We start from the raw sequence: 25,039 nt of genomic DNA, 5'->3' as shown, positions 1-25,039 counted from the left end.
TAATAACCTTTATCCTGTTTGCGCTGTAATTCTCCGTTTGATATTCAAAGCAAGTTTTGGTGGATGTTCTCTCTGTTCTTGTGATGCTTCTGTGTGGGTAAGAGAAAAAGGGGTCCCTTTCGGACTCCATGCTGGGGCGTCTCTTTCAACGTGGACGGACCCCCTCATCAACCCTGGGCTGTATCGGTATGGGGGCGAGGGTTTGACACATGCAGCGAGAGAGAAACACATTCCCTTTCCCCGACTAAGACTATTTTACGCCTCCTTTTCAAGCAGCATCACCTAACAAAACAGCACAGGCTAAAACAAAAACATTCTCCAAGAACAATACTCCCCATAGAGAGAAGAAAAGCTCGCTTTCCAAACATGAAAGAGGAAAATGTCACATTTTTATCTCATCGGGGGGTAGTAGTGCATCTTGGGATTTCATTCAGGAAAGCTTGGGCAAGATTTGAGGGGTGTTTTGCAGATTTGTTTGTTAACACTGCATTAACCAGCTGAAACCTTTTAAAATAACTAATTTAGTTATGTATTTAGTTAGATAATGCAAGTCCATTTTTAGTGTGAGGAAGACCGTAGTATATTGTCTGTTGGCTGTTAGTGCTGCCCTATTCGAATATTATCCTCTACCAGTCCTGCCAAAAACTTTCAGATGTTGTCCTTGAGAGCAAAATCATGTTTATTTACTGACAGACTTACAGACTTCATTTAAAATTCAATATACAATGCTGATGCTTCCTTTTCACTCCAGGTGCTGAAAACAGATAAGATGCTCAAAAGAACAGGATTGAGTTTCTTACCTAATTTCCTATTCTAAACCATTGTGAGATGACTGTGGTTGAAGTCTTTAGAGAAAATGTTTTTCTAATCCCATAAAAAAAACTCTTACGGTGACTTTTTTTTTTTCTCATAAAAGAGGGGACAAAGGGGGGAAAAAAGATAATCTCAGGGGATCATCAAAAAAAAGTTGTCAGGAAGACACAAATCATCTGCAGTGTCAACGTGTTAACCCAACTATAATGAAAGACAGCAAATCAACTGAGTGAAGTACAGGAATGCAGATCACACAGCTGCCTGTCTGCCATAATGCATACAGAGCAGCTCCATACGGGCACTGACAAATCTGTTCAGACCTCAGATGACGAGTGAATCCTGTGAGGACGTCGCTGAGCTTCTGCCCTTAGACCTCTGACACAAGGCCACACCGGCTGGGAAACACTGTCGGGCACTAAGTGCTGCCCTGTCATTCCCAGAGATTCCTCCAAGCAGAAAACTTCCATGACTTGTCAGCCTGGCTAAGAAACAACCAAGCTAGGTTCAGGCGATCTCTCAGGACATCTTCAGCGCAAGTGTTGTCACTGGGAAAGAATGCCTTGCGGAGGGCCATCTGGGCTGCAACCAGGATACGGTTCAACCGCATATTCACATTAAAACATCAACCAAAAAAAGTTTAACAACAAAAGAAATGCTTTTAATCAATGCTGAAATCTTTTAAAGGACAAAAAAAAGTTATAGAAAGGTGAGGCACAACAGAGCTACACATTTCTCGGGCAAACAATAAAATGCTAAAATACATCCGACAGGAAAGCGCACAAAGAATGGAGGACTAGAATTGCACAAAAACAGCATAAAAGGACATTCTCTTCATTCATTACAAACCCTGTGTTGTGCTTTCAGACATGGGGTGGATGGGTTGGGGGGGTGAGCTGAACAAATCTGTTTCGGTATTGCCATTCTGAGAGGCCCTCCATGCAGAACCTTGCCACAACTAACATAAAAAAAAAATGACGGCAAAATGAGGGAAGTGCAAAAGAACACAAGAGCTTTGCATTACGCCACAATTGGGAGACACAAAAGCTTGGCTAGCAGGTAAACAGGCTGTTGCATTTCTGCTCACCTGCATAGGCTGAATCCCCTTTAGCACCCAGTATCTTTTCAAGAGACAGAGACTAGCAACTGACTGGGAGAGGCATGAGAGTGGTGAAGATCGCAATTAAAACTGCACAACATTTGAATTTGTGTCTCACCTGTGTATTGGTGAAACAACCAGATTGAACTGGTTATGTGGTTTAACATATGCTGACATTGAGCCTACCTCCACGACATCTAATTTGCACAATGCCATGCATGAGTGCACCAGGAGTAACAGGCCGACAGGATCCAGATATATTAACGATAAAACAATGGTGTTTCAGATGACTATGGGACTTTTCAGCTTGTCTCAATCTCTAACTACCCTCATCAGAAAGCAGCATGTCCCCCTGCTCTTCCCATATCCTTTATTCAGACTGGCAAAAACAAGATGCATTGTGTTTTCATGCTTAATTGGTTTACTGGTTGGAGAGGCTTAAATGAAAGGAGAAGCTGTCTAAGAGAAACTGAGCCAAGTAGTGCCTTTGTCTTTGGCTTCCATGTGCCCTCCCCACCTTCACAACGGGGGATTCGACCAATCGGTGCTTCGCAAGCTGTTGGACAAGACCCTCACCAGCAGTCCCGCTCAATTATTAACGCAGCCCCGCAGAGCAGGAGCGGGAACGTTTTACTGCAGCAAGGACAACTGGATATTCCTCAATCAAGGCTTATGTATCCCGAGTAATGATTAAAACATGACTATGCAGAAAGAACAAGTGGCACTTTTGCTGATTGCTCTCATATTACCCTTGATACAAACACAGGGTCTTACAGCACCAACAAAAAAAAGTGGAATTAACTGCCAATCTTTGGGACAAAAGGAAGAATGTCATCACACTTCAACGCACAAGAGTTGTGCATCTATAATTTGGTTGGCCTTTGCAAAGGTGTGATGCTCGACAGTTGCCTCCACCCATTTTCCAGCTTGCAAAAACCCAAGAAGCCAAGATGCAGTATTTAATTCAGCACCAGAAAATTGAGTCTCAAATGGAGTCTAAAATTTTCATTCTAACAGAGTGGAGCTAATATGGCTTTTGACTGGTTAGAATGACCCAAATGGAGAAACAAATATATTGAAAACCCTGCATTTCAATTTGTTTTGATTTATTCAGGAATGCACACAGTGCTTCATTCCGATTTACAGAGAAGCTGTCATTCTTGAGCATTTACTTTCCAAATCACATTGGCGTACAAAAACATCTGCTACTGCATGTGTGAATTCATATATTTCTCTGAAGTGGATTTATCTGCACCACAAACGGGTGGATTTACAACATGTTTGACATGGTCTAACACCTGGAACTCACATGTGAGACGGATCTCTGCAGTAATGGCCAAAAAAGTTACTTTTCACCTCACTCTGCTTCCCACATGCTCCAACGTTCAACCTCCCAAACTTCTTACATTCCCTTTCTCACGTCCTCTGCAGTTAAAAGCATGTCCTTCCTCCGACAGAAACACCGCAAGGGTTCTTTCTGTCTCCCTGCTGCTGTCAGCTGCCAAAACATGCAGGTTGCCATGATGAGCACTATAAATATGATGTACAGCTTATGTGGTGCCACTGACCTCACAACACACAGCGAAGGAGTGCGGGGGAGCAGGTGCCATGCAGATTTATGACACTCAGCGAGAACTTTCACCCTCCGCATACTCTCATGCCCCAGCGAGCAGAGAGTCCAGCTTGTGATGACTGAACACATTCACTCCTCCATGGCAAAACAGCATGTGGGAGAAATACAGTTTAAATGTAAAATGTGCAATTGTTTGGATGCACTTTCATAACTTTGCCTGTGGGAACTGGCACTGCTGAAAGTTCTCCAGCCACCCCCTTGTTTGGGAAGTTTGGAGAGTTTTAAATTACTGTTGTTGAGTTATTCAAGGATTTTTTTGGGGTGATTTTCTGCCGTATTCAAATAAACTGATGGAGGTTGTCATTTCTGTGGAAATTGCATTTTAAATATAGCATTGCTACCGAATGACTAGTCAGATGTGCATCAGAATTTTTCTAAGCTACATGTCAGCATTTCTGAATATGCTGGTTTGGAACCAAGGTTTTATTTTTTTTTTTTTTCAAATTTGCCAATCGTGTGCAAACTCATTTGACAGTCATGAGGGGACCATATGGACCTCCAGACTCAACACAAAAAGGGGTTCGTTGAACTTTCTTTTTCCCTCTCGTCTTTTTTTTCCTTCAGGAAAGCGCATGCCATTTACGACTCAAGCTTAAAAATGACTACTTCTTTGGAATTTTGAAAGCCGTTTAATTTTGTGTACCAAATGGCGCTTAGCTAGCACTTGGCAACGACGAGACAATTTTGTATTCCTTCACCCATACTAATCTCAGCTGCAATAATAAACTAATTTAAATTCTTTATCCCGTGCCAAACAGACGTGTTGCAGAATAATGAGAACCTCAACACAACCAGCTTCTTATCTCCAACTAGTCTGCTCCTTTCATTCTCCGCAGCACTCCAGTCACTCTTGACAGAATTAGCCTGGTTCAGCATTGACAGTTTAGCCTGATGGCCCTATTTCCTGGGACACGGGGCGAGTTAAGCTCCAGAATTTGTAATGAAAAGAGATTGGATGGGGAAAAATGAATATAAGAAGAGTCCACATCCTCTCTTGTGGAGAAAACCCTCTGGTTGACTGCGGTGGAGGTAATTACATCTCAAGTGGGATCGGACCTAAAGGAAGGGCCCGAATTTTCCATGTTTTCCACCCTGAAGAGAAGCAAACGCTTTGTGGGGAATATGCTTTGTGGATAAGCTCCATTGTAAGAGTGCTTGTGTTCCACGAAGGGTGGAAAAATTTAACCCTGAACGTGTGGGAGATTTGCATTTGCACGTCCATGAGGCAGAAACCATGGCCCTAATAATGCAAGGCATTAGGAAGGCAGTCATACTAATGATTGTGGGGCCTTCAAGGTCAGGACTCTAAGGCCTGAGTAGGACCCCATAAGGAGGATGCACAGGAGACGGGACTAATTCAGTCTCAGACTGTCACTCCCAGACAACCAGGTGCATTTGGAACCACCACAGACAAGTATTACGCAGCATGACAGTATGTGCAGCATTGTTGCAACAAGATGCATGAAGACTACATATCACAAACAGATTAAATGCTTTATCACACCACCCAATACATTGCTTTTCATTCTATTTCAAAGATTCAATCTTCAATAAGGGTAAGAGTAGTGCTGGGCGGTATGACCAAAGTGCAACAGTGAAAAGGGACCCCTTTCAAACAGTGTCACGTTCCGAACGTTGTTTAAGCGACATATTGCGGTATTTTAAAAATTCATATCATAACAAAAATAAACACCGGTATTCGGTATGAACCGGTATACCGCCCAGCACTAGGTAAGAGGTACGGAAAGCTTTCATGGCATACATGTGAAATGCCAAAGATGTCTGGACAAACATTCTCCTTCTGTCTCTGTTCCAAAAAGTTGGAATAAACAGCCTGTCAGTGCTCTCACAAGAGATTTGTTTGCAGCCAACATGATGCATCTTTGATGCTCATTTTTGAAGCTAAGTTACTTTTAAACGTAACTGAAGAAACATATAAAAAAGAGTTTGCTGTGTTTTCTGACAATACATAACATTATCAACCTCTAGCTCTGTAACTGTATTATGAGTTGGGCAAGACTAAGTCAATGGAAGAACTAAAAGATATTAAAAATGTCCACAACAATACTCTAACTGTACCTTTTTTCTACCACAGTCAGGCAGGCAGTATCTCTGTCCTTGTGAGATTGTGAAACAGAGTGCTCTCTTGAGGCTGTAGTGTCATTCTCTATGCTCTATACCAGCTATTCTCATCTTCCACTGGATCACCCATGAAGCCAAAGCCGCCTTTTCACTTATCGAATTGTTTCTCTAGTGAAGGTCAGAATGTTAGCAAGCTTTCTCCAAACATAACACCACACACACTGCAGGAGATTCTCTTCTCTGGCCCCCAGGGCCCCTAGAAGGTGAACTCTATTTCCACTTAAGCAAAAAGGGTCAGGGATCTTCTCTCACCGATTGACTCGTCTCATCTGAGTGCATTTAATCTGGAAATTGAGGTTCTGGCTGACTCTACACCTTTGGGTCATAAGCATCAGAATGTTCCAGGCTTGTCTCCCGAAAATAACATAGCAAGGGTGTCCAATTTCCACAGCTTGACTTAAGTAACATTTGTAAAGAATATAAACAGATTATAAATGGAAAAATGTCACTCAATTCAGATGCACCGACAGACTTAAGGTGAAGGTTGTGCAAAGTTCATGGAAACCCAAGCGGAATAAGAGAATCTACAGAAGAACCTGCAATGATTGGATCAGAAATGGGTCATATCTACATAAAAACTTCATGTTATCACCAGGCAACCCCTCATTTATCTTACAAAAATGTCAAAAGTTCATGGAAGAGATGGAATGACACCTACCATATATGTTATTCAAATAAGATATTTGAGAGAAGCTCTTCCATGGTAAATACAAAGCAGTATTTTTAGGTAAGAAATAAGAAGCAGTACCTGTATAGCCCAGAGAGTTGTCGTCATCGTGTTCTGCAGTGGGGGCCTCTGTGGCCCTATTGCTAGTCCCCTCCTGAGTCCCCGTGTCTGTTGAAAGTAACACAGACTCTGAGACCTCGAGCAAAGAATATTGGGCCAACGGCAACATGGTAGCGCCCCAGTATCCCTGATACCAAAAGATGAGCAGTACTAGGCTCTGCAGACAGCAACTTTTGAAAGGTCTGCAATTGCAACCTCCAAACTGCATTATCATGTCAAGAAAGCACTTCAAACTTCAAGCTCCGAGGTGTTAATCAATTGTTAGCCATTAATCCATTGGAGAATCCCAAGAGTGCAAGTCCTAAATATTGCGTTTTCCTTCTCTTCACAGGCCTAAAGAGGTGCAGTTAGCCCTGATCGTCTATGTGTATTTCTGAGGAGTGACAATGTGTGCCCTCTTGCAGCGCATGGGTAGAACTAGGCCGACCCAACTGCAAATACACACAAAGTCACTGACACACACCCTATTTAGCTCTACATACAGTCATTGACTAAACTAATTCCCCAATCAGTGCATGTCGCTTTTCTGGAAGATGTACTGACAGCTCTCCTCTACGCCTGGTTTAGAAAGGGAGGACCGGGCAGGGGGTGTGGCAGATGCCCCCCATAATGGCGAAGTGTGGGATAAATCAGACTGGAGCCATGCCCACTTCCATTGTTGGGCACTGACAGGGGGTTAATTTGGGATGTGGGGAGGTGAAGAGGCCTGTTTAATATAAAGGGGGTCAGAATGGGCCAGATGACTGGGAAGCATCCTGTCAGGACCGTCATGGCCGTGAATGAAGATTGGCATCATTTACGGAGAATAAAAGGCAGACAGGCAAAACAAAAGGAAGTCATTGGAGAGCACTTAGAGCTCGGGGAAGTGTGACCACTGTCTATCCTTCCGTTCACGCTGTCGCTAGAGCTCTCTGACAAACAGTGCTACTGTTTCAACATTTTAACGTCATAATTGAGTGCTTGAATGATTTTCAGGAGAATTCAAATGTCTGTTTTATGACTTGGGCCACACTAGCTAGCACTTCTGTTGATGCATTTAGTGAAATGCCACTTTTAGCCTGCGTTATGCTGAGATGGCAGTATCTCAACAAACACCTCGCTGAGTCCATTCACAGAATCTCAAGGTCGTGACCATCATGAGACTTTTGGCTAGCTTGTGTTGGAAGCATTCAAGCGGTCAAAATACATGTTTGCACATTTTAAACATTTGTACACTTTTAGCAATGTTAAAGGACAGTTTATGAACATTTAACACCAAGCATACAAACACATAGAACTCACACATTTACTTGAGTCTGTCTGTTTGTGTATAGACACCATATTGACTTCACCATACCATTAGCTTTTCTGTTCAAACCCCAAAACCCAAGTTCTTTGTGATGCAAATGACTCAATAAATAAGATTTTAATACCAGGTCTATAAGCATATTTACAGCTTTAATCAATCAATTTGTACATGATTGACAAACAAAACTATCTTTACACAATTTGCTCAACCCAGAAGAACTGCAGAACTGATTCCAAAGAACTGGAATAGTCAACATTCACAAACTTCTACACGACAACTACACATACATTTATAAGCTTAAAATGTACATTTACATGTATACATCAAATATTCGGGATAATCTGTATACAACTTCAAAAAGACCTCCAAAAAAAAGCTAGAAAACTCAAATATATTTATAAAAAAGTACAAATATTGTATATCCCCAAGGGGAATCAATGTAGACAAGGAAACCTTGAATATTCTAGCTCCAAAACTGCACTGACTACTGACTGTAGAATATGGATTTATGGTGGGTTTAGAAAGAACACTTCACAACTCATTAACAGGTGGTGTGCCCAGATGCCCTGGAGGACACACAAACAAAAACCTGGTGCTCCCTCAGATTCAAATGGCCTTGATCCACACAAACCAATCCAAAACGCCCTTCCTCCCCTGATATCTAATTAAACCAAACCTTATGCGGCTAGCTGACATGTCTACATGGGCACATTAGAAGGATGTTCCCCATGCACCCCAAAGCCCCAGCTGCCCGCTTATTTTCAGACACACACCCTGCTTTCTCGTTTTCTGGCTTTATTGATTTAAGGAGAAGGTGATGTACTAGTTCCAATAACAGTGGGCCCAGACAACCCACATAAACACAACAACAGCAATTGGATTCATTCATCTTAATGGCTTTAAAAATCAAGGCAAATTACCAAAGATTATGTTGAAAGATTGTGTGGAAGGACACAGCTGCCAGTCTGCAGGAAAGAGGAAAGAGGAACACACTTTCTCTTTGAAACCAAACATACGCAGAACATACTACTTCTGATTACGAATAGATCCAAAATGTACCCACTTTGCTGAAAATACTGATAATACTGATAATAAGTTGGAAATGTGTTTAAATGACATGTCAAGACCATAAATTAATAATATTGCTTGATACCTGCAGCAACAATCCAACAGTGTCCATGTAAAACCAGTAAAAATCTATAATTATACAGTTATCTCATGCAAACTACTTTAATCTATTGTTTTTTCTCTAAGGAAGAGGTGGGGGGAAACACCACAACTTGTAAAACTATTTGTTTCCCTAAATTGGTCAAAGTCAAATCAAACAATTCTCATGAGAAGCTATAAAAATAGAGGTATAAACAAAAAACAAAAAACAAGAATGACTGGACATTTGAATTTTAGCTATTTGAATTTGAAGTTCTGAAGCCTAAAAAATATAGAATATGAAATATACATTTTTAATATAGAGGTATAAAAATATAAAAATGGTGTCTCCTGTGCAGTTTATGTACAATTTGAATTTCTACCATTTTGAATTTAAAAAATTTGAATTTGAAGGTCTGAAGCCTAGAAAATCTGTTGTTTAAAAAGGCATAAACATTTTGCAAATAAACAAACATTTAACTGAAACACATTTATATAAACATTTTATAAAATCTACAAAATGTCTCAAAACAATTCGATTTTGTTAAATGTCATAGGTATAAAATTTAAATTCACACCTGTAAAATATGCCCCAAAAATATTAATTTTATGTCTTAAATCCAAATGTGCAAAACTCAAATTTATTTATTTATTTATTTTCATTCATTCATAAATTGGGCAAAAGTCACCAACAACTGTCATTCAAAGTTACACACCAGTGTTAGCAATTTGTTCAAATCTTTAACCACAAATACAAGCAACAATAATAGCCTTAGCAAAGCACTGCTGATAGCAGATCCAGTTCTGAGACAGCAGCCCATCAGTAAATATCATCAAGGCTTCAGCCGGACCACACCAGGGTCCACGCTTCTCTGTGGGTCTGATTAGCTCACGTATCATTGAAAAGTACTAAGAGAGGAATTATGCAGATGAGGGTACTGCAGTCCATACAGTGGGCAGGAAACCAAGCATAATGAGAGACTACAGAAGAGCTTTTCCTTCTGTATGGGACGTTCAGACAGGGAAAAGGGGAGAGATGGTTATGGGAAATTAGAGGTGGTTTCAGAGAGCCTAGGAGAACCAGAGTGTCTGGCATCTAGATATTAAATAAAGTTAAGGCCATTGACATATCTATAGTGCTCCTGATGTTGTTAGAACTGGCCCACATTTCATTGCTCTTTTAAAGCTTATGAAACTTAATGTAATTCATAGTTATGTTTTAGTGAAGTTTCAACTTCAATGAAAGTCTCAAATGTCTCAGATGTTTCTCCTAAGGCACCTTAGGAGAAATATAAATAGAAACAAATGAAACAATTTGTTCAATGTACAATCAATCACATTCACTCATTAGGTTTAATGCAAAGTTTAATGCAAAGTTAACTGTTCATCTGATAATAAAGCAATATGACTTACTTTAAAACTAAAGCGAGACAGACTAGCTTTGAGGGGCTTCCCAACCAACAATTTATTTTGAGCGATGTGGTTGGATGTATGATTATGCATGCGCTTGTTCACATACTCAACTAAGATTGCAAACACCAAACAATCAAGTCCAATCATCTGCTGACGAACTGACCAGAAACACATCCAACAACCGCTGTCCAAAAACATCAGGAATTCTACAAGAAGAACATCTGATTAGCACCAGTGCGAATGCTTGTGGCTCACTGAGTCACCGTGGTCATAGCGTGTTCAAGTGCTCTAGGAATAATCCTATCAATCTACATCAAAATCGCGGCAGGCCTGTGAAAGCCAGAACAGCTGGCGAGGTCTCACGCAGCTAAACAGAGCACATGATGGGCATCGCTCAGGCCACAGAGGTTAAAGTGCTCAGTACAATAAGCTCTTCTGTGGCGAGTAAATGAAAGCCACTTCAGGGCCTGAAGACCGTGGTGAAAGGGCACAGCTGTTGAATGCAGCGTTATAAAAGCCCAGAATTACAGCCATGATTAATGATCGCCACAAGGACAAGCCACCTTCAATCTCACAGACACACTTTGCAAGGTTTTACTCTGAGCTCTTCTTCAAGTTTATGAGGACATGTTTGGTCTCAGAAGGTAATTGTGTACTTAGAAGCCATTTTGGGGTCACTAAAATGACACATTGAGCCTTGGTGCTCATGTGGGTGGCTCAAGTTGAAATCAAGTTTTAGATACAAACCAATGCCATCCTTTGTTGTTCTCTTGTAATATGAATAAAAGGTGACAAAAAGGTCAAAGAGTAGAAGTTAAAAGTACATTAAAAGTATATTTGAAATTTAAAAGTGTATATTTGTGAACTTTCAATATTATTGATTTATTTATTTATAATGTTTTGCATTTACACTACTGTTCAAAAGCGTGGGGTCAGTAAGATTTTATTTTTTTTAATAAATGAACATTTTTCAGAAAGGATACTTTACATTGATAAAAAGTGACTAAACACTGTTCTTTTGAACTTTTGATTAATCAAAGAATCCTGGCCAAAAAAAAAGTTTCCATAGTTTCCATAAAAATATAAAATAATAAGCCACACAACTGTTTGTATCATTATTCAGCCATCTGATCCAGAGTCAGGCAAGCTGAACAAACAGCAAGAGCCTATCTGCCTTTTCCAGGCTCACAAACAAACATTCACATCCGCACACTTTTACGCATGCATACATGCACAGACATGTGCAACTGTACACATATCACTGACACCACAGTACGACAGCAGAATTTGCATCCCTTCTAGAGCAATTAAACCTGAGAAAAGACCCAAACCAGCACCTAAAACGCTGCTCTGTTTTATCAACATACCAGGAAATAATGTCTCAAAGCTCAAGATCTTGGCTGAAGGAGAATGACGCTGTTAAATGGAATTGCCATCTTTAACCTGCGGGGACTGTGGGATAGAGTGGGCGTAATTCCTACTGAAAGATTTACTCTGTACAGAATTCACTGTATATCAACACTGTATAAATGTTTTATGCTCTCGGGCAGTGGATGATGGAAGGCGTTTGTGGGCGATCAGGGAAGCCGAGATTATGATTTATAAAACAAATTATATAAATGATATCAATTATGATTAACAATTTCATCAACATCAAACCTCAAATTTACAGCTTAAAAATGATCATTGCATGTAACCTTTCAGTGACACAATACAACTATCCAAAAGACGAACACAAGTGATGTGGATGTGCAGAACTTCTGAAGGAGTTTGAATTCTATGGAAATCTGAGGAGTATTTTGTGGGATTGTGGTCTACTCACAAGTATTTGATATCCCATGATGGCGTGATTTATTATAGACCGTAAAGTGCATTTATAAGAGTTATGAATGATCTGTTTAAACCTGATGTTGCTGAAGCTGCAACTTAGTACTTTACTGTTCATAATGCAACTTAAAAATTAAATATGATGTTTGCATGCCAGGCTGGATTGTTGTGTGTTTTTTTTTCACTCTTTATATTATGTAAAAACTCTGGGAAAATCTTTAAAATGCAAGCTTATTGTCTAAAATAAAAATACAATAATAAAAACATCAAACCTCAAAATATTGTTGCATATAGCTTTTCCGAGACAATAAAAACTAAAAGCCAAAATATATAAAAAAAAAAAAAAACTATTCTATGAAAATCTGAGGAGCTTTTGTGGGATTGCAGCCTACTCACAAGTATTTAATATCCCATAATGTGATTAAGAAAAGCGCATTTATAAGAGTTATGAATGATTTGCAGTTCCTGGATAAGCCTGATGTTGCTGAGGTTGTACTTTACTGTCTATAATGCAGCCTAAAAAGGAAATATGAAGTTGACACGTCAGGCTGGATTAAAGTTATGCACTATTGTGCTTTTTCACTCACTATCACTATCTGTCAAGACTCTGGGAAAATCTTTAAAATGCAAGCTTATTGTCTTGCAGAAAAAAACTGATGTATTTTCAAAAGCCTCTTTTGTCATTGCACTCTTTAAGCCCATCACATAATCAAACCTGAACTTGTTTTTGCTTGAGTCTTTGCTGAAGGGACTGGTGACAGCATAATTACAGGTCATAAAACAAATTGAAATATTTCATCAGAATGAGATGCATCTCATTAGAAAACATTAGAAAAAAGCGTGTTCCACCCGGCTGTCAGTTTTTTAGCTGACATACAGGATGCAATACGATGAGATGTGATCCTTCAGGTTATGGAGACCTCTTTTAACCTGTGTATATGATTACAAACACACTTCTTCATATCCCTGTTATCAAACACAATAACAGTATTATATGTCCTTGACCGTTCCAGTATGAGTTACGGTGTCATCGCAAAACAGATGTTAACTTCAGCCCTACTGTAATTCACCACTCACCCATACACCTCACACAATCCACACAAAGTCCCTGTATCTCACTGGCTAACAGAAATTACATAAATGAACAAATTATTTGTGATACATTTGAAAAAGCTAGAATGGGTTTAAAATCGCAATAAAAATCGACGTCATAATTTTCTAGTAACATTGTGTTTATGAATTTATAGCTGTCATTCAGTTATATTACAAATACTTTGTAAATACTTTTTCAAAATACTTTGAAAATGTAACTAATGAAAAATGTACATACATTTCAACAAACTAAAATAAAATAATTTCTGTGGCAACTGAAAATATATATATTTTTTTTTTTAAATAATAATAATATTTTATTAAATAATATATAATTTATTAAATAGTATATTTTTAAATAATAATAATTTTGTAATAATTTTTCAATAATATACTTTAATATGTATTTATTTATTTATTTATTAATTTATTGGTCAATAAAGTTAAAAACTCTAAATAATATATGTACATTTCATCCTAGTATAAAAAAAATAAATAATATAAAATAACATTTGTGATTTTTTTTTTCAGTTTTAATAATACTTCATAACAGCATTTTTTTTATAATAGCAACAACAATTTATATATATGTGTGTGTGTGTGTGTGTGTGTGTGTGTGTGTGTGTGTGTTATATATTTATCCTAAGACTAAATTAAACCTGAAAATATTAGCAGGTCATTTACTAATCTGAAATACTGATGCATTCAGACCAGTATTATTTATTTATTTAAACAAACAAACAAACACCTCTGTTTATTGGTAGCTGTTGACTAGTTATGTATCCAGAATGCCATTTGGCTTGACACTGGTACCATATGCTGAACCAAACATATTGAGCTGAGGAGAAGAATTCACATTCCTCCCCTCTGCTTCATTCTATTTTTTTAGTAAACACAGCTCTCAAAACAAAATCTGGAAGCAGCAGTCATGGTCATGATGGGGTCTATAATGCATTATGTCTTTTTAGCATGCTAAATCTGCTGAAACACAAATCAAAAATTACACTGGAAACATTTTTGCCACTTTCATATTGCTGGAGAAAACAAATGAAAGAAGAGTGTCCTGATGGTCAACAGCCATCCCTAATGTGTAGTCTACTGGTAGAGTAGACTACAATTCTGGCTGTTCTGACTCACAGACTGTAAGTACGTTTTTTATATTTAAAGAATTTGCCACTGACGATTCAAACGTGAGTTTTGAGCAGTGTAGAGTAGCGTTTGTAGTTTGTCATTTCTCCGATCACAAATGCAGACATGGTTTTATGTTTACGCGGCGCGATGCAACACAACGCGTAAAAAGACAGTATAAGTCATTATAATCCGTAATTATGTCCCCACTGGATGCAACAAATGCCTCGTTTATAATGGGTTTTAATGTTTTTGTCCCGACGCTCCGGCCGGACAGGGCATCACAGTATGGTAGGGGCGTAACATTTCCGTCACACGCTTGAGGTATTCAGCCAATCACAATGCACTGGATAGCTGGCCAATCACAGCACACCTCGCTTTTCAGACCGATGAGCTTTGTAAAAATCGACGCGTTTCAGAAAGGCGGGGCATAGAGGAGAAACAATAATGTACAGTATGTGGAAAATAATGTGTTTTTTTTAACCTTAAACCGCATAAACACATTTCATTACACCAAATACACAAAATAATGTTCTTTTTAGCAACATCATATGACCCCTTTAAGACAAAAATCAAATAAAAAGTAAAATGAAATAAAATTATAATACCTGAAATAGTCACAAAAGAAAATGTAACTAATGAAAAATGTACATACATTTCATCTTAAAAAAAATAAATAAAATATTTTTTCAATCACATAAAGTAATGCACATATATTTCATCCTAAGACAAAAATAAAATAAAATAAAATGAAAAATAAAATAAAATAAAATAATTCAGCTGTAAAGACAGGCCAACACTGATAAGAGAATCAAGTCTGTTGTTTTTGTATAGCTGACTTTCTATGAAAGTCATACAGATTGTGGTGGAGAGCAATCACCACTTACATTTTTCTCACATTTAAAAGCTAGAATACTACCGTTTTAATTTCCAAAATATGCAAATGAATAACTGCTCAAAATCAGTCACTGCTAGAAACTACAGTGCAATTTAAATATTCACCTACTGACCCATCATGCAAGCTCTGGAAATATAAAACATTTCTGCGAATGCCATTCTATTTAATGCCAGGGGTGGGCGAGAGAATGCTTTTGATGATCTGTGTGCTTTTTTTGCAGTGTTAATGCATTCATGCTACATTTCAGCTTCATTAAATTGTCTGTGTAAATGCATCTAAATGCCACTTCAGCTGCTTCTGTTTCTCCAGCAGTGGAAAATTTGGTTTTGTTAATACTGATTTCATTTGATTGGTAACAGCCCTTATAGAGTCTTATTATATTAAGTGAAATTATTAATAAAATGTAAGAATTTGATATGAAAGATGACACATGCATTTAACAAGGTTAGGGGGAAATGCCCTTTTTACAAAAGAGTTAATGTCAAGCCCTGTATACAGTGAATACTTGTATTGCAATAAAAAAATGTGGTGTTTAACCGGAGTACGGTGGTAGGGGTGTTTGACCTGTGTCAAACACTAGAAAGGGGTGCACGCTGCAAAAAGTTTGGGAACCACTGGCCTATGGGGTCCCTTGGATGGCTCCTCTCAAAGAGCACCCTTTATTGAAAGTAATATGTGAGACCCCGGGAACAAGAGGATTCGTTTCTAAATTATATGGTTATTTTCTGGAAAAAATGTACCCTCCTTTGATAATAGACTCTGCTTGGCGGGCAGATATTCCGGACCTTTCTCCCAGTTTTGATTGGGACGGAGTCTGGGTTATGGTAATGTATGCTTCGAGGAATCCGGATCATCAACAAATCCATTTAAACTTTATTCATAGGACTTATATGACTCCACGTAAACTCTATAGCATGAAACTTAAACCCGATCCTAATTGCACGCTGTGTCATACAAGGGAAATTGGTACTTTTTTTCACATGATTTGGGATTGCCCTGGGGTTGCCAGTTTTTGGAATATGGTTAAAGAAAATCTGTCCACTATATTAAATGTCTCAATCCCTTTGTCCCCTTCTGTCTTTATTTTAAATGATCTTTCGGACATCCAACTTAACAAAATGCAGAAGCGAGTCTTTTTAGCTGGCTTGACAGCGGCCAAGAAAATTGTTGCAACAAGATGGAAGCCTCCACATTCTATTAATAAGCAATATTGGGTTCTCACTTTTATAGACGTGGTGTATCTTGAACTGTCCACTGCTCGCCTTCATGGCGCCAGAGAGGACACCATTAGACTTTGGGCTCATACTTTAGAGAAGCTTAAAGGTTTATTAACTTGAATTAAGGAGATTCACCCCCCTCCCATATACACACTTTCTGGTCTTGGGCTTTTTTTTTCATATATATTGATTTAGAGTCGTGTTTAAGGTTCCCTGTTTGGGTTATAATTGCCTCTTTTTTATTGACGTAGACTTCTTTCAGCGCTGTTCCAATTGTTTGTATGTCAAGATTTTTGTATGGGTATATATTTCTTTTTACATAATCTTTTGTACATGTATAGTCTTTGTACTTTGTATATTTTGGAGTATATTAGGTTTTAAATATTGTTTCGTATATTTCGGCCATTCACCCTTCAGTTTAACTGATTAGTTTTAACCAAATTATTATTATTATTATTATTATTTTTTTTTTTTATAGACATACTTCTATTTCATTTATCATGGTCTTTGTTTTTTGTTTGTTTTTTCTGTTGCAAAGCTGATTGTTTGTCTGTGTTATTCTGTATATTAAACAATGTCAAAACAATAACAAATTTATTTAAAAAAAAAACATTACTGCGAATGCCAACTCATAATGTCAGATGCTCATTCTGAATGTAACCCTCTTTCATTTATTTCTTAAATTGTCTCGCAATTATTTAAATCTGTCTCCAGTCGACAGCAACAATTTCAATACTCAACCCATTGCATTAGAAATCGGCCAAAACAAAAGCTTTATTTCCGCTTGTCTCTCGCTCTAGAACAGCACAAAAGAGAGGCCACAGCAAAAAGTAACTTGCACACCTCCCATTGTTTGTCTTCGAATTTCCAATTAGCATGTTAATTAGAATCAGAGTGGCCGTGAAGCGTCTGTCTTCATCAGCCGCATTAGTAGCAGAACAGATGTGCCATTCATTTCCTTATATCTACACCATCTTAGCCACGCCAAAATAAGCTGTCCATCACAGCGCTCGGGAAATTGCCTTCTAAGCAGTTTGAAGTTCTTTGTGAATATAAAACTTACATTTGATGAATCTTTTGTGTTTGCCTGCACTTCATTTCAGACACGTAAGACACGTTCCGCAAAGCCACTGAGGTTTTTTTCACTTGCACACAAATATTCCCAATATGAATAAGCTTCCCCTGTGGAAACCAGAATCGGTACTTCATGTCAATTTACACTTCATTATGACATCTCAGAACGTAAAGAGACTCAAACCATCTGAAGTCTTTTCTGACATAAAGTTGAATATAAAATGGCAGTCATGCCTGTCTGTTCCTTATTGTGGCCAATTGTTGCTCTGGTTGGTGCTCATAAAAACAGCATCGCTCCATTGCTGAAGCATATTTAGGCGTGTGCTCAGAATTATACAGTAGATCATAATAAAAGACCTAGTGTCCTGAAACGACACATTTTGACCCCAGTACTTGGTGAGAATTGTAAGATTACATACTTCATCTTTAAACCTTGAGGTAAAAACTATACTGCCCCTAGTGTCAAAGATGTAGCATGTCAAGACCAAGTCAAATCTTCCTATTCAAGTAATGTTTAAAAAAACCCAGATAAAATAAAACAATACATTTAATAAAATAAAAATAGAAAGAAAAAAATAAGGAAATGCTGTCAATTGGAAAGTCTATACCAGGGTTATTATAGCCAACTGAAATAAAATAAAATATGAAAACACTTTCAGCTAGTTACATTACAACTTTTTAATTTAGTTTAACTTGATGTACTAAAATAACTAAAACTGAAAAAAAATATATAAATAATAATAATAAAAAACTATATGGAAACGCACACACACAAAACTACTAAAACATTAATAAAAATTAAAATGAAAACAAATTATAAAAATAATCCAAAATATGTATAAATACAATTGTATCAAGGTAAATACTTAATGTATTCAAATAAATATATGAATGTAATGATATAATTGACGACATAAAAACATCCCAATGAGAAAAACGGATGTGCAATCCCATCGTATTACAGAGTTGCCAAAATGCATCAACTTTCATAAGCTAATCTTAATATTTTATGTAAAACTATGTTAGATTACGGAGCCCCGCACATGACATGCAAGAAAAAAATCAATAAATCATGTGCACGATTTACTAATTCGTTCCCTCAATGTACTAGATTACTATTTCTTTCCCTCGATTTGCTAAATCGTGCGCACAATTTACTAATTCGTTCTCTCAATTTATAAATCGTGTGCACGATTTACTAATTCGTTCTCTCAATTTATAAATCGTGCGCACGATTTACTAATTCGTTCTCTCAATTTATAAATCGTGCGCACAATTTACTAATTCGTTCTCTCAATTTATAAATCGTGTGCACGAGTTAGCAAATCGAGGGAATGAATTAGTAAATTGTGCACGCAATTTATAAATCGAGGGAACAAAATCGTGCGCACGATTTAGCCTACTATTTTTTTCCTTCATGCCATGTGCGGGACTCTGTATTAGATAAAACTGATCAGTTAATAGCATCTAAGAAACCTATTAAAGCAGCAAATAACAAAATCATAATGTAGAAGTAACAAACCACTTCTCTCCTGTAAGTGTCACCCCAAGAAAAGGTGTCTTGACCGGGACACAGTGTATTTTACAGCAATGTGCATGTGTGTACACTCAATATTTGTGTTCATATATGTGTGAAAATGAGGGCATCTAGGGACCGTAAAGGAAAGAAAAACCTCCTTCAAAGGACTCCCTGATCTGCTTTTAACTCCATAAATTCCTTCATGAGCAGACTTATCACCTTGTGACCCCTATCAGATCCCAAGAGCCCCTGGGCCGCCCCCCCCCCTCTCCTAATGCACTGCCTCTCAGAGCCTTTAATTTATTGGCTGTCTCTCATCCTCTCATTCCACCTGTTGTTTTACTCCTGCCCGAGAAAGTTTCAGTTCCTCCTATGATTCACAACCTACTAACTCCGAGGTCACATTCCTCTCGGTGGAAAGCGTGAGATAGAGTCCAGCTATTAAAACCCACTCTGTAGTTTATCAAAAAATGTGAGTAGGGACTTTTATCTAGAGTAGGGAGTCTGATATATCAGTCCGTCACTGTTGGTAACAACATGTCTATGCTGTCTACAACAGGAAATTACACAGAGCACAATGCTAACGATTTTTCCAGGTAATCTGATAAATTAAAAGTAATTTCATTGGTAAACCCATTTTATTTCAATTGTCCAAAACATGAATTGGTTCCACAGATGTTGTGAGGTTCAGATACGCTGCCCTTTGTCAGTAGTCGCTCTGAGCTCTGACCTTGTGGAGCGTACAGTAATTGAGATTCACAGCTCATTGTGGGCTAATTAAAGACACCTCAAACCTCCTGGAGCCCAGAGAGAGAGAGATTGTGAAAGAAAGAGCAGCAGACGTGAACAGTGACCTCTAAATGAGAGACGGTGCATCTGGGTCCTTATTTTAATTAGCAGCTGGCCTATCACACAAGTCTTTATTATACTAATGCACATTGTCTATATTTAAGAGAAGACACCACACACACACACCTGCTCAAGCACACTGACACAATCACATAGAATACAAATTAAAATGTAGATCGATGATGTTACAATTGTGCAAGGTTACATACAGGGAGGGGTGTTTCTTTAATTATGGGCCAATAAATATTTCTGTCCTTGATAAAAATGTTCACAAATGATATTTACCTTGATGAATTTTCTTTGCTTTCTTCACGTCTCATATATCATCTCACTGAAAATTTTGTCTTTCTGGTAAAAAAAAATACACTAAATTTATTATGGACAAAATTGTTGGTTCAAATGACACACAAGCTGAAGTACAGACAAAATCTGAAAATAAGGAATAATAAAATCTATAAACAAAATACATAGCAAAAAAAGTTTGTTATAAGATTTCTTATAACAAAAAGAAATAAAAAGTTAATACCTGTTAGTTTAAATTAAAAATAAAGTAAATAAAAATACGTAAATAAATAAACAAATAAACAACTATTTTCTATTAGAATTTTTTTAGAAATAGAACATTTTTAACAACATCTATCTTTATATAAAGTGTCATTATAAATGTCACTTTTGATCAATTGAATGCATTTCTAAATAAAAGCATTAATTTATTTAAAAACATATCTTACTGACCCTAAACATTTGAATAATAGTGTACTTTTAATGCTGAAACAAGTGAAGAATTGCTTTTTTTAGATAAGCTTTTTATCTTTATCCTACAGCACACTACAGGACATATAAACTGTGACCTTGTGAACCAAAGACCTCAAATATGTCATTATCACACACATTACCCATCACACTATACTATACTACACTATAGCTCTAACATACAAAAATGTATTTCAAGTTGAGTATGAGTAAGCAGGTAGAAGTGAAAGTGTAAAAAAAGTGTCTGCTTTCATACTGTACACATTTTGATACATTAGCTGCTTGAAGGACTTGGTAATGCAAGAAATTATACAGGAAACCTTGAGAGAGAGCCAGTCGAATAGACATACAGAAAAATGTATTGACAGCATCTGCCTTTGTCCTCACTCTCGTTAGCAAATACATTCCCTGAGCTTTCACAAGCATAATCGTGTCCGTTTCTTCACTCAGTGAGATAATGTTGATCCTCAGCAATCATTGAAATTACAGTTTTATACAACAGCCACCGAGGGAAATAAAATCTACCTTTAGTCAGAACATTCTAGAAGAAGGATCAAATATTCACTCTGTTGTCTGAACAAGACCTGACAGCATGTTTGTTTTATTTATCACATCCACTCAACTTTCCCAGAGCACCTCATCCTCTTTTCGCTTTCTGTTTGTCCTCATATAAAACACAAGCCAGAATTGTGTTTGTTTGTGTTCATCTGGTTAACAATGCATTTGAGTTTACTTACAGGTTATGACAGTGACCTGCCAGCTGCTGAGCGCGGCTGATGTTATCGCTTTTAAAGGTGAGCTGTTCTCATGCATGTAATTTCAGCATAGAGCATGTGCGACTAAATGGACATTTTATGAGCGAGCATTATTAGACCGCACATCAGATACCACTTCCTGAACGCTGATAAGTAATGGAAGGATGCTCATTTTATTTTCGAAAGCTCTCTGCTGTAATGTAGCCATTAGAAAAAGAAAGTCGGCTTATAAAGTAGAAATCAACACTGTGGTAAATCAAAGTGAAAATGGGCCAATGATAGATCCCTGAGGAATGCCACTGATAAATTTCACATGATGTTTTCTTTTGTAAAATCATACAGCATTTCATTTTCAGTTAGTAATCTCTCTGCCACTGTTCTGTAAGATCTTTATTTGAAGGTTTATAACAGTTCTGAACATTTCCTCAGTGACCACTGAGGGTGCTGTGTCTCAATTTCATGTTCAAGTTCTGTTCTGTTTTGTTAATGTCAAACAATTATTTTGATAGTTTTGTGTTTTAATCAAGTCGGCCTTCCTATGCTCTCAAAACACACACACACACACACACACACACAAATATAATATATACATTTAGTTTTATATTATCACTGAAGTACTATATCAAAAGTACTTAATTCAAAGATTGAAATGTGATTCATAGTGGAGCTGGTGGAAATTCCTATGGAGAAAATGAATGGGAAAACACATTATCATGACCTGTGCCACGTTACAAAGTTTAATCTCTAATTATATTATGTAATAATACAATTTCCGTATAGAATCTTGTTTTATGTTTCACATTTTCCAAATCTGAATATACACAGGTTAGTGGACACAAATAATGCATTTTGTAAAGTTCATTAAAACTGGCCAACAGATGCTTGTTATTTTGCAACATAAGGATGAAAATCTTAAACTAAACCTCCTTGACCTCCTGGTATGTTAAATCAACAAATTATACTCTAAGTAAACCAAATATGACTAAATAAAACTGACGCTAAATTCTTTCAGCTTATCTCCAGTGTGCACCTGACTCTGCTTTCACACCATCATAGTTCACAGAGAGAAAAGGTCAAGAAACAGATGGTCGCAAGTTTGAAACCACATGGAACCCAAATGCTGAAACTCAAACAACTCAAACCACATTGAGCCACACAGACAGTAACCAGCACATGATTTATGAAGCCTCCGGACCAGAGAACATTTGGTTCATGCACGAATGCATAACAGGACCAATATGTGTAATGCTGTTGAATGAGACACTAAATAACTGAATATTTATGCATGCAATAAGTTCAACTTTTAATATTAAAATGCCATCTGCCAGGATATCTCTAGAAGAGGATGAGAGTCAGATCAGCAATCACCAAACACACTTTTTGGCAGTCAATCAAAGTCACCACAAAGAGTCTACTCACAATCCTAAGAGTTGATAGAGTTCTGATGATAAGTACAGGCCTTCTATGCCCTGCACTTGCATCTAAACATCACTAATGGACGTCTTAAGTGTGCATGCTTTTACTGGGCTCTCACACGGTGCTCATCACTGATCACTCACAAGAGCAGGAGGAGAACTATAGACAACAGACTGCTCTGTTTGGTTCTGTACTGATGATCTGTCATACAGCATTCAATGAGGAGTGTAATACCTCATTTGTAAAGCTGAATACAGTCAGAGTGAATTGCCATTCACAACCCATTTTACTTGCATATGACATTTTTGAGTAACACAGAATATTCAGAGTATTCAGAGGGAGAAAAAATGTTGGGGCGGGACTGATTTTATCCAGTGGAATTAAAGAAATAATTACTTTTATTCAAAAGGGGCACATTAAAATGATCAAAAGTGACAGTAAAGACATTTACATTGTTACAAAAGATTTCTATTTCTTCTGAATGTTATATTCATAATAGTCCTGAATGTTCCTGAAAATATATATAAAATGCATCACAGAATGTATTCTACAAAAATATTAAGCAGCACAACTGTGTGTAACATTGATAATAATAAGAAGTATTACTTGAGCATTAAATCAGTATATTAGAATGATTTCTAAAGGATCATGTGACACTGAAGACTGGAGTAATGATGCTGAAAATTCAGGTTTGCATCACAGGAATAAAATATATTTTGAAATATATTCAAATAGAAACTTTAAGTTGTCATTATACTTCACAATATTGCTATTATACTGTATTTTTTATCAAATAAATGCAGCCAATGAGCATAAAAAAACTTCTTAAAAAGTGTATTTTACAATTAATTATAAAGAAATAGCAAGTAACACAATGAATTAAACATGGAATTCTAAAGTAGAAAGACTGAAATAGTATTTTCTTGTAAAAAAAAAAAAAAAAAGTACTCTAATACTCTATTATATTTTATTTATAGCTTTGAAAAATCCTTTTTACAGTGTACTCCGCCAATGAAAAAGGTTGCAAACAAAGCCAAAGTACTACAAACGTACAAATGATGCAAATGTTCCAGCACTGAAATAAGAAATACGTGCACTTTTGCAACATTCAGTCATTCGTCCAATTAAATTCTAGGAAAAATCTGATTAAAAAAAATCAGTTTTATCTAACATCAATTCAGGGATTTTTAAAATGTATTTTGGATTCAATAGCAGGACACTAAACAAAACCTATGATGGAAATCAACTAAAAACATTCAACAGATGTGGAGAAAACCACTGCACTGCGAGAAAAGTAAAATAAAAAAATGACAAATCCTTCAAAAATAGGGCGCAGGAACACTCCAAAATGTGTTGAGGACGAAAAGGAAGTGATTAAGAGCAGGACGGTTACTTACGAGACCTGTCCCCTTTCCATCTCCACCCACCCTTTTTTCGCCCTGGCTTGTCCCCATCCCAGCTTAGCCCGATCGCAGTCCAGACCCCCAGCAGCAGGAGGGCGATGGGTAACACCAGCCCTGCCCTCATTCCAGTACGTCTCCAGAGAGAAAGATCCACACGCAGCTTCACATCACATCACATCCAGTTGTATCTTCAGCCTGAACCCTTCAGAGGTGTCGCTATAAACTGCACGCTGCTACTTTAAAGCCAGTAGAAGATGAGTCAAGAAATCCCAGGTTCAGCAGCGCAATATTGATCTTTTCATCCCACTCAGTCACTCCAGAATATTTACTACCACACCAGCCGAGCGGCTCTCTAGACACACTCTAGCTCCAGCTGAAATCCAATTTGGACACAGGAGACGAGAGTTGTCGCTGAACGGCATGGCCAGGTGTCAGAGTGATATCGGCACACTGCTACTCCTCTGGAGAGCAGCGGCGGTGCCTGTTACAGCCTCCTCATCTGAGGCACCAGGGAGAAGCTTCTGTTGATATGAAAACAGCAGATAAATCAAAAGTGGATGGCTGAGTCCTGCAGCCACGGCAACTGAGTGAGAGAGACAGAGAGAGAGAGAGAGAGAGAGTGTGTGTATGTGTGTAAGAGAGGAAGTCAATTCAAGCTAACAAGCGGCAAACGTTCCATTAAAGCAGCTCTTGTCAGGCAAGTAACAGCTTCCCTGACGTGAGAGAGGCTCATACAGTAATGCTCCTTACAGTCCTCCTGGGAGCTTCCTACTTCGTAATTGCGATGTGA

General features: G+C 37.6%; 1 long non-coding RNA gene across 1 annotated transcript in view; it reads right to left on the bottom strand.

Annotated features, from left to right (window-relative positions):
- Positions 1-6,445: 6,445 nt before the first annotated feature.
- The window catches only part of LOC107695170 (uncharacterized), a 71,610-nt gene continuing 53,016 nt past the window's right edge, over positions 6,446-25,039 (bottom strand). The window contains exon 3 of the long non-coding RNA XR_001634966.1: positions 6,446-6,519. This is a non-coding gene — a long non-coding RNA (uncharacterized LOC107695170). The remainder of the gene's footprint in view (positions 6,520-25,039) is intronic.

Source organism: Sinocyclocheilus anshuiensis, unplaced genomic scaffold, assembly GCF_001515605.1.
Source record: "Sinocyclocheilus anshuiensis isolate Anshui unplaced genomic scaffold, SAMN03320099.WGS_v1.1 scaffold550, whole genome shotgun sequence".
Taxonomy (NCBI): Eukaryota; Metazoa; Chordata; class Actinopteri; order Cypriniformes; family Cyprinidae; genus Sinocyclocheilus; species Sinocyclocheilus anshuiensis.
Note: the sequence above shows the minus strand (reverse complement) of the source record. Positions and strands in the feature narration are given on the sequence as shown.